The sequence below is a fragment of the Solanum dulcamara genome, chromosome 6, assembly GCF_947179165.1.
Source record: "Solanum dulcamara chromosome 6, daSolDulc1.2, whole genome shotgun sequence".
In the NCBI taxonomy this organism is placed as follows: Eukaryota; Viridiplantae; Streptophyta; class Magnoliopsida; order Solanales; family Solanaceae; genus Solanum; species Solanum dulcamara.
The window spans coordinates 62,199,764-62,207,312 of NC_077242.1; positions in this window are offsets into that span (position 1 = coordinate 62,199,764).

The following is a 7,549-nucleotide window of genomic DNA, read 5'->3' on the forward strand; positions in this document are numbered from 1 at the left end:
TGAAGGACCCAACTCTCTATCTTATGGTTCCATATTCTTTTTCCACATGCTGACATTTGAGATGTCAAGCACACTCGCTAGCTCTTTAGCTTCCATGTCACCTTCAATATCTTGAACCATCAAAACTCTTTTTAAAGGGTCCTTTGCTAAAATGCACTAAGGTTCCACTTCCTCCTCAATGACAGTTATAGCGGACAATTCTTCATATGCTGCAGGCAATTTCAGTGCTTAATATACATCAAACACCTTAACTTTGTCATGTGCTCTCATCACTCTACCTGCAACCACAGCCACATCAATAAGTGCATCTCTTATTGCTAAGAAGGGATGTCCCAAGATAAAGGGAACCTATGGATCAAGCTTAAAATCTAATACAACAAAATCAATCTGAAAGATGATTCATCGTACTCGAACTAACACATCCTCAATAATACCATTAGGTCTAGCTATAGAATGATCAGCCAATTGTAATAAAATGGTGGTTGGTTTAGGTTCTCCCAAGCCTAATTTCTTGAGCATAGATCTAAGCATCAAGTTTATACTTGCACCTCACAGAGACCTCTTGTGTTACTCCACTTACCAATGGTTACCTGTACCGTGAAACTACCTAGATCATTTTTCTTAGCTGGTGGCTTTACTTTGTTTAAGATCCTTGAACTACACTCTTAAGTGAGTGTCACTATTTTAAATTCAGCTAACTTGCTCCTGTTTTCCATAATATCTTTGACAAACTTGGTATATTTAGAAATACCCTAGAACACATCAATCAAAGGCAAGTTAATTTGTATATGTTTAAGCATATCTATGAATTTTTCAAAACATTCCTCCTCTTTCTTCTTTTTAATTTTTTTTGGGAAAATGGGAGATGGTTTTGTGTTTGGTAAGCTAGGTTCACCATATTCACCCTCCACGACTTTACTTTTACCTTTACTACTTTTTCTTTGTGGTGCTAGCTTCGGTAGTGGTCGTCCACTTAATGTGCTTACAATATTTACTAGCTTGGGATTTGGATCAGTGTTACCTGGTAAATCACCATACGGGCAAGAATTTGAGAACTTGCTAGCTATCACACCTTCTTCTCTAAATTTTGAGTAGTGATTTGATAATGACGAACGTCTGCAGCTAGCTTAGCATGGTCATCCATAAGTTTTTAAGCATGTCCTCCATGCTCATGTTTCCTGCACTACCTGATTAATGGTTGCTCTGGCCTTGCTGATTATAGTGCTAGCCTCCTCCTTGTGGTCTATATTTTTTTTTTCTTTGGTGCTGATTCATTTAGTTTCCACCCCAAGAAGGTTATAAATGTTGCCATAATTTTGTTGGCCTCCTCCCCTCTGGGTGTTCCTTAGTAAATTTACTTATTCTAGATTTGCACCATAATATTTTGATATGTATTCACTGCTGCCACACACTTCACACCACATATGTTGCTGCTGAACTATATTTACAAGAGTCTATTGTTGCCCTAAAGCTAGGTTGCTGAAGTAAGTCTTCATCATTTTTTGCATTGCTGCAATGTCTGCTGTCAAAGCTATCATAACATCTACTTCAAACATACCTACCTATATTTGGACAACAGGCCTAGCGTTTCCTCTACTTCATTCTATATTACCTTGGGATATATGATTCAACAATGTGTATAGCTTATCATATTTCTTCTTCAAAGCCTATCCGCCTGCAGTTAAATCAAGAAGAATTTTGGTGTTGGGTTCTAATCCTTCAATCATGGTATGGACCAACACCTCGCTAGCCTGGTGATGATGAGGACAGCTAATATTGTCACGACCCAATCCTAGGGCCTAGACGTGACATGGCAAATAAGGAACCCGAAAGTACCTCAAACAAGCCTCTTAGCATTCTTTTAGCCTTTCATAGGTAATGATGATAAATAAATAAGCAGAAGTCATAATAGAAAATCTTCAACTTACATATGTCCAACAATACCTCTAACTTTTAGATTTAACGGGGCTAAGACAAGTCCCTAGCTCACCTTCAATCTTAATCAAAAGAAATACCATAGTAAGTGTCTAAAGATCTCAACATAGATAGAAAGATAAAGAAGTATTATTCCTGGAACATGGGAACTCACCAAAAGTAGTCTTCAAATGAGATCTCAACTAGCCACGTGGAGGAGAATGAGGAGAAGCACTGATCCCTACATGGTGATACCATGTAGGGAAAAGAGTGCGTTAGTACTTTAAATGTACTAAGTATGTAAGCATTCATGACCATTAAGGAAATATTAAAACATTTATGTAGCATGAAACATAATACAATGCATGCATAATCAATCATAAAGATATCCTTTAAAACATTCATTTGTGGGAAAATGACCATAACTGACATTTAAGACCATGCACGTTGGCCGGGGAGACTACTTACCATATAGAACTCCATCAACTTTATTCATTTCTTTAATTTTAACTTTAAGGGCTTTCATGGATCCATTAGCCTAAGCCTACAAGGGCTCCTATGTTGGCACATAGTTAATGAGACAAGGGGTTGCTACAAGAATTCCCTTATCAAATCCCACCTCAATGCCCCATTCGGTGCTGAATAGTTTAATACTTTAAAATATTCATAACATATAACTTGAGAATTCAAACATCATATTCGGTAGAATAGCTCATTAAAATATTTGGTAATTCAAATATGCAAGAATTGTCCTTATTGCATAAAGAATCCATCATTCATATATTTTCATCAGTCTTTTATTTCATAAGACTCCCTTTTGATCATATATATTACTTTCATAAACATTCATTTGGAGTCAAAGCTTTCAAGTCAAACTTTATTAAAAACATAGTAAAACTAGGTGGGTTCAAATCACTTCAACTTGAAAACATGTATGTAAATAAATATACATAAATACTTTGAGATCCATTAATTAAAAATCATGCTTTAAATAACTCACCATGAATTTCAAAAATATTTAAAAAGATAAATAGAGAAATTACTTGCAAACCATCAATTCATACATATGAAATTATGTTGCATCAAAATAGACCAATAATCATTAGTTTAACCATAATTCATGCTATTAAGTAAAAATAATAATTACCCATAAGAAAATATTACTTGAAATTAAGAGACTTAATTGAAAGAGTTTTTGAACTACATGGAACCCATTGATAAACACCCACATAACTTAGAGTAATGCTTAAACAAAATAAATATAATTTATCATATAATCAAAATAATTTAGGTATGAAAGTGGAAGAAATACTCTCATTGAAGTCTTACATACCTGGAATCCAAAGCATTACTTAGAATCGAAGGACTTAATAAATACACTTGAATCCTAGCATTTTTTCCTTGCCGGAGCATTTTGTGTACTATCCAGAGTATATCAATCACCGAAATAGTATTTCTTCACTACTACGAACTAAAACTATTTTTTTAAAATGAGTAAAAAAGTGTATAGAGAGAAGAATTGCTTGAGAAAGCTTGATAAACAGAATGATGAATTAAAGTGGGTATTTATAGGTGTGAAAGAGAGACCTAACAATAATTAAAATAATTATAAAGAAAAATTTGAACATTTAATGGAAGATTGTGATGTCATGGTGATGTCAAATGGAGAAGTATTGATACCATGAGTGATGTCAAATATATCTAGATCTTTCCATGGTTGGTGAGATAAAATTTCTTTTAATGGAATACCTTTTTTCGGAGTTTCGTTTGAACAAGATAACGTCCTCATTAGGATTTGGTGTCTCACATAAATTTTTTCTCTAGAAGTCTACTTGCATGTCGTTCAATAATTAACCAATTTGGATCCGCCTACAGTGAGATATGATTTTTCTTCTATAAACACTCCATTTCTTCACAACACGTTGTCTTACAATAATTAATTTATTTGACCTACTTAACCTCTAAAACATAAAATATAGTCTTCACAAAAGTTGTAGGTAATAATGTTGGGGTTATTCAGAAATTTGAATCACCTAATTTGGACTACCATTGAAAAGTTATTCCCAAAATACAGAAGTTGTATCATTTTCATTGAAAATTGGAAAATCATATACAATGTTTTTAGGGAGTGTTACAAATAAGTACAGATTTAAACCTGTCCCAGGTTTGGTATAAATTTTTTCCTGACTTCTATTTGAAGCTTAGAATTTTAGCTCTTAGCTTTGTTGTAAGGGCCCAACGCACTTATTCAGCGGATCCAAAGTGAGATTCGGTGCCACAAGCTAGAGATCAGGGCGGAGCTTAAACAGGTAGAGGTGGTAGGGCCTATGGTAGTGGCGCTGTGATTCTACGAGGTAGAGGTACAGTTCACGCAGGGGGTGGTAAAAGAGATCAGTGCTATGCTTTTTCAGGGAGACCCAAGGTTGAGGCTTCTGATGCAATCATTATAGATATCGTCCCAGTTCGCCACTAACATGCAACTATGTTATTTGATCCTAGATCTACATTCTCCTATGTGTCTACCTATTTTTCATCTAGATTTGATTTTACTTTTGATCGCATGTCGTGCCTGTTCATATTTCTACACCCTTAGGTGAGCCCTTAGTGGTAGATAGAGTGTATCGATCCTGTCTTGTTTCTTTAGCCGGGTATGATACTTTGGTAGACATGATTATATAGAGTATGGTAGACTTTGATGTGATATTGGGTATAGATTGGCTCTCTCCTTATCGTTCTATTCTCAATTATTATGCTAATTCTATGACTTTAGTAATACCTTGTATTTTGAAGATTGAGTAGAAGGGAACTAGTGGTTCTTATCCTAGTAAGTTCATCTCCTACATGCATGCTCAGAGATTGATTGATAGAGGGTGTATGTACTATTTGGCATTTATTAGGGATACTAGTATTGAGTCACCCCCTATAGAGACTATTCCCATGGTTAAGGAGTTTGCTGATGTATTTTCTACTGATCTTTCGAGAGTTCCTCTGGATAGAGATATTGTTTTTGCTATCAACTTAGAGTCGGCAACTAAGCTTATTTCTATTCCACCTTATCCCATGGCTCTGGTAAAGTTGAAGCAATTCAAGGACCAATTGTAGGATATGTTGAGCAAAGGGTTTATTCGCCCTAGTGTGTCACCTTAGGGTGCACCAGTTCTTTTTGTAAAGATGAAGGATGGGTTTATGAGAATGTGTATCAATTATAGACAGTTGAACAAGGTAAAAATTAAGACCAAGTATCCTGTTTCTCGTATTGATGACTTATTAGACCAGCTTTAGGGAGCAGCCTTTTTCTCTAAGATTGACTTGAGATCCAGGTACCATTAGCTAAGGAATAGGCCATCGAATATTCCTAAGATAGCTCTTTAGACCGTTATGGCCACTATAAGTTTTTGGTTATGTCATTTGGGCTGACCAACGCTCCAACAACAATCATAGAGTTGATGAACGGGGTGTATAGGCCGTATTTAGACTCCTTTGTGATTTTTTCCATTAATGATGCCTTGGTGTATTCCAAGACAGTGAGGATCATGCTTGTCATTTGAGATCAGTTCTTTAGAAATTGAAGGAGCAAAACTTATATGCCAAGTTCTCCAAATATGGGTTTTATCTTAATTCTGTGATATTTCTAAGACACATGGTGTCCAAGAAGGGTATTAGGGTGGATCCAGCCAAGATTGAGGCAATTAGAGGCTTGACCAGGCCTACTTCCCCTACTGAGATTTAGAGTTTTATGGATTTAGCTGGGTATTACTGATGCTTCGTGTAGGGATTCTCTACTATTGTGGCTCCTTTGACTAGACTAACATAGAAAGTAGTAGATTTCCATTGGTCCGATGAGTGTGAGGTGAGATTCCAAAAGCTTACCCGAGGAGGGTGTGGACTTCACCATGTATTGTAATGCTTCTGGTGTTGGTTTGGGTAGTGTTTTCATGCAGATTAAGAAGGTAGTTGCCTATGCATCTAAACAGTTGAAGGCTCATGACAGTGTAAATGGCTTTAGTTACTGAAGAACTATGACATAACTATCTTATTTCACTTGGGAATAGCCAATGTGGTAACCGATGCTTAGAGTAGTAAGGCTCCTAGTATGGGGAGTCTCGCAGTGATTAGTGTTGATAGGAGGCCCTTGGCTAGAGATTTTTAAAGGTTAGCCAACAACTTTATCCGATTGCGGGTTTCTAAGAAGAGTGGAGGATTTATTGCTTTTATTGAGGCTCTTCTTCCTTAACTGAGCAGATTGGGGAGAGATAGTTTGATCATGAGAAGTTATGTCTAATTCGAGACAATATGTTGAGGGGTGAAGCCAAGGAGGCTAGACTTAATCCAGAGGGTATTTTGAGGATTGAGGGTCAACCCAAGTTGGGCGATTTGATTAGATTGATACTAGAGAAGGCTTATTGATCTCGATATTCTATTCATCCAAATGATATAAAGATGTATCATGAACTTAGTCAGCATTATTGGTGGTGTGGAATAAAGAGGGACATCGCAGAGTTTGCATCCAAGTGTTTGACCTGTCAGCAAGTCAAGTGTGAGCACTAGCGGCCCAAAGATGTGTCTCAAAGGATGCCCATTACTACTTAGAAGTGGGAGTGAATCACCATGTAGTTTGTTATGGGTTTGTCTCCCATCGTAGGTGGTTATGATTCTATATGGAGGATTGTTGATAGACTGACCAAGTCTGCCTATTTTATTTTTATTCGAGTGAAGTACAGTGCGAAAAGGCTAGCCCAGTTGTAAATCAGTTAGATTGTTCAGCTTCACGGTGTACTGATATCTATAATTTCATATTGGGGTTCCTGTCTGCCTCATACTTTTGGAAGGCATTACAGCATGGGCTGGGTACGCAGCTTGATATGAGTACAACTTTTTATCCACAGATTGATGGTCAGTCCGAAAGAATGATTTAGGTGTTGGAGGATATGATCGATCCTATGTTATTGATTTTTTTCTAAGGTGGGATTAATATTTTCCCTTAGTAGAGTTCACCTACAACAATAGTTATCACTCCAACATTCAGATGGCCCCATTCGAGGCATTATATAGTAGGCGGTGTCGATCTTCTATTAGGTGGTTTGACTTAGCTAAGATGGAATCTTTAGAAACGGACTTGCTTAGAGATTCCATGGAGCAGGTTCATATGATTCAGGGTAGGTTCTAGATAGCCCAAAGTAGGAATAGAGTTATACATATAGGAGGGTTCGACCTTTGGAGTTTATGGAGGGTGATAACGTTTGGCTTTGGGTGTCGCCTATGAAGGTCATAATGCGGTTTGGGAAGAAAGGAAAGCTTGTCCCTTGGTTTATTAGCCTGTTTGACATTTTGGGGAGAGTGGGAGAGGTGGCTTATAGGTTGGCTATTCCACCCAGCTTATCAGTGGTGCATCATGTGTTTTATATCTCCATGCTCTGGAAGATGTTCCGGATGAGTCTCAAGTGATCTCTCTTAATACGGGTCTTGAAAACCCGGATGATGCCATAAAAAAACAAAAAATAGTTGGGACCAGATTTGACTTTCGCGAAGGAGCCCATAGGCATTCTTGATAGATAGGTTCATAAGCTTAGGACCAAGGAGATTGCTTTAGTGAAGGTACAGTAGAGATACTGCTCAGTCAGAGAGGTGACTTAGG